This window comes from Chiloscyllium plagiosum, unplaced genomic scaffold (assembly GCF_004010195.1).
Source record: "Chiloscyllium plagiosum isolate BGI_BamShark_2017 unplaced genomic scaffold, ASM401019v2 scaf_13495, whole genome shotgun sequence".
Taxonomy (NCBI): domain Eukaryota; kingdom Metazoa; phylum Chordata; class Chondrichthyes; order Orectolobiformes; family Hemiscylliidae; genus Chiloscyllium; species Chiloscyllium plagiosum.
Genome location: NW_025213290.1, coordinates 22,167 through 26,330, shown reverse-complemented (window position 1 = coordinate 26,330; position 4,164 = coordinate 22,167).

The window sequence follows — 4,164 nt, the reverse complement described above, 5'->3', positions numbered from 1 at the left end:
GGCTTCGCTGGGGGTTTACCCAGTGACAGATATATGCACCAAGACAAACCGCAATTCACAGAAACGAACCACACTTCACCTTGTGGAGAACGATGGGAGAGAATAATACATCACCTTAACACAAACTAATCAACAGACAAACTAACCCAACATTGCTGCTCAGGATTATTCCCTTCAGACCACCCCAGCCCTGGGCAGGATCCAGGAGAGGGGGGGAGGGGGCGGCTCAGGGTCAGAGGGAACAATTCCATTAAACCCCAGAAAACAGGATTATACAGCAACAGTCACTGTATCCTGGAGTGTGGAGGGGGTGGAACTACACCCACCTCCTCACACTCGGTGATCCCTGACAGGGAGAGAGGGAGGAACAGAATAACTGAGTGAGAGTAAAAGCTGGGTAGGAGGGTGAGCTGTGAGGTGGATGCAGTGATGCTGCAGTGTGATTTGGACGGGCTAATTGAGTGGGCAGATGCATGGCAGATACAGTTTCAGGGGGATCAGTACAAGGCTATCCACTTTGGGAGCAAAAACAGGAAGGCAGATGATGATCTGAATGGTGATAGATTGAGAAAGGGGGAGGTGCAACAAGACCTCGATGTCCTTGTATATCAGTCGCTGAAATATGCATCGTGGGTGCAGCAAGTGGTGAAGAAGGTCAATAGGATGTTGGTCTTTATTGTGAGATGGTTCAGTACAGGAGCAGGGATGTCTTGCTGCAATTATACAGGGCATTGGTGAGACCACCCCAGGAGGATTGAATGTAGTTTTGGTCTCCATATCTGAGGAAGGGTGTTCTGAGAATGGAGGGAGCGCAGCGAAGGTTCAACAGACTCCTGGGACTGACTTACTGGGTGAGACCATGTCAGTTAGGAGCACATCCACTGGAAATTTGAAGAATGACAAGGATTCTCATACAAATGCAGGAAGGTTACTCCTGATGGTGGGGGAGTCCAGAGCAAGGGGGTCACCGTCTCAGGATATGGGGTGGGCCATTTCAGACTGGAATGGGGAGAAATGTCTTCACCCAGAGAGTGGGGAGCCTGTGGAATTCTCTGCACAGAAAGCATTTGAGACCAAAACATTGAACGTTTTTAAGAAACATTAGACACAGTTCTTGGGGCCAAAGGGTAAGGGGAGAAATTGGGATCAGGGGACTGAGTTGGATGATTGACCAGGATCATGTTGAATAGGGGAGCAGGTCCAAGGGCCGAATGGCCTACTTCTCTCAATGTTTCTGAACGATATGAGGGAGGGAGAAAAACACTGTCAGACAGAGCTGCACCGCAGCCTCCGGCTGTCCTTAGGTGGAGCCTGTTGCTGTATTGAAGTGGAGTGGGGTGATGTCCCGGAAAGTCCTGGCTGAGATTTATCTCTTAAACATCACAGATTATCGCATCATCAACACATTGTTATTTACTGAAAACTCCTTCGTTGGCTGGAAAATGCTGTGTGCCATCATGAGCTGGCCAAAGGTGCTAGTTAAATGCAACTCCTTTGTCTGTGTGTCTCCGAGCTGACCACGGGCTGGGTGTGTTGGAGAATGGAGATGAGCTGCTGTCCCAGTTTCCCCAGAGTAATCTCTCACTCCATATCCCAGTCACTCCTGGCTGCGTCCACGAGCTGGGATACACTCAGCCTTCATTCCAGTTGGTTTTCCCGGGATTGGCCAGCTGAGGGGAGGGATGTGTGTTTTCACAGTAAAGCCTGGATTCTGCTGTTGCTCCCTGCAGCTTCCTGTGTGGGTCCAGGGGCTGGGAGCTGCTCAGAGGGCCCCATGGTCATTGGCAGTGATGAGGAGGGCAGTAAGGGAGAGCAGCAGGTGGGCAAAGCTTGGATCTTGTGGTGACTGTGAGACACAGGCTCCTGCTCCCTTCTTGCACTGGTGTTTCTCACACAACAGCCCTGTGTACGGAGGGTGACACAGACACCTGCCATTGTCCTCACACACACCCCCGTTCTCACATCGGGTCAGGACGTTATCACAAACTCTCGCTGCAAGGAAACAGAGAGCTCAGCTCAATGACAATCTCCCCAAGTCACAGACTGTTTCAATACCCCCCCCACTGCCCAGCTCCCATCGACAAACATCCACATCCCCAGAATCCAACAATGGACAGTCGGACATAAATTATAAAGGGAAGGCCAACGAGGAAGCAAAGGAATAAGGAGCAACAGAAAGGTAAACGATGGAGCGAAATGATCCCAGAATAGAAACTGAAACTGGGATGGAATCCACAACAAGAGCCAATCAGGAGGAGATGGAGCTACTGAGGGTTTCATCGATAAACTCACAGATCTCAGCAGAAATCTCTGAGAAGGAGTTAGTGTTCTCAGTATTCACAGACCGAGGGTGTTGGTGGCTGAGAGATCAAAGGGAGAGACTGAAATAGATATTTAAGAACAAAACGGGGAGATGTCAAACCAAAGTAAACGATTGTCCAAGCCTGGGTCTGATCGATTTGATCCGTGAATTTTAATGGAGTTTGGGAAGAAATGGCAGATATATTCCTTACAGATTTCTAACAGGTTCCTGGGAAAGGGGACAGTGCACAGGAAATGGCAGAGACTGAGGGGGGTTCCTGTATTTCAAAAGGGACAGAGAACAATCCTGGGAATTGTAGATTCATGCAGGAAAATTAAGGAGAGGGAAGCTGAGGGAAAGCTTCCTCAGAGAAATCCCAGAAAAACCTGGAGCAAGAGCAAGAGCTTCCAAAAAAAGAGCAGCTTCCAAAAAGGAAACAAATGCGAGAGGAAGCAGATTAAACTCTCTGAAGAGGAATAGTGAGGGTCGATCAGGGGAATGTGGTCAATGTGGTGTATTTGGACCTTTAAATGACCTTTGAATAGGTGCTGCAGAGTGAGCTCATGGGAAAGGTGAGATTGTGAGGAAAATTGACAAGGAGCAGAATGGACAGGACTCAGTAAGGTGACCAGTAGCAGTGGCTCAGAGAAGCCACTGACCATGGGGCAATGGGTCAAGGTGGAAGATGAAATGTTGACAGAGACTGAGCACAGTCCTGAGCACCGTGCTTTAGGAAGGATGTGAGAGCCTTGGAGAGGGTTCTCTCACTCAACCAGTTACTCTGCTTTCAGACCCTGTGCTGTCTCAGAGACACAAAAGGCAGGATGGAGTGAGGGCAGCACCTGGGAGGATCAGTACTGACCTCGACAGCCCCTGTGCCAGTAATATCCAGGTAAACACTTGTCACATTTGGGCCCTGTCACTCCAGCCTTGCAGTCACAATATCCCGTGTCATTACAGCGTCGGTGTAGAGAGCCATCAGGGTTACACTGACAGTCTGTAGGAACAAGAGAACACACAGACACACTGCACATTGTACCCAGAGATTACTGAGTTAACACATCAACACGAACTCAGCAACACCACTGACTGAGAGTCAGGACAAGGGACAGTCAGACTCTGTGACAAACACACCTCTCCAATCCTTCACAAACTGTTTCAGTGCTGTCCCCACTGAGTGCACACAGCCCGGCTCCCACTGTTCCCATAAGCTGCACAGATTCCCAACGCCAGGAAAAGCAAATATTGGCTTCAATGTCCCAGGATCGAGTTCACCAGCAGACAGGAGAGACCTAACTGTATCAAACCATAGGTCCCACATGGGAAACAGTGAACATTTCTGTCTCCGTGTGAGAAACAGGCAGGAGATGGACTGGAGAGCAGAGGGGGGTGGGGTGGGGTAGGGGGAGTGAGGTTGACAGAGACACCCCAGAACAGAGAGGCTCTGATGGTGAGGAAAGGCTGGACAGGCAGGAGGCTGTTCACTCCTGGACAGACACAGCGGAGGCTCTAACCTGAAAGAGCTCTTTAACATGACGAGGGGGGTTCACTGGAAGATCGACAGAAGATGTTCCACCATCTCCACCCCCTCTCCCCCCCTCCTTCCCCACCAACAGTGTTGGGGAGGTCAGACTCAGGGTCATCAATATCAGACAATCCCTCATAAATCCCAACGGGAATTCCAGAGATCCGTCTTCCCACAGAGAGGCAGGGGGAATGTAGGACTCACTCCCAGGAGGGGATTGGGGGGGAAGCAGGACACCAGGGAAAGGCCTGACCAGATCCCTCTGGGGGGTACTCTGGGCAAGGGGGAGTCAGGCCTGGTTTGGGCTGTAGGGGAGGGGGAGTCAGGCCTGGTTTGG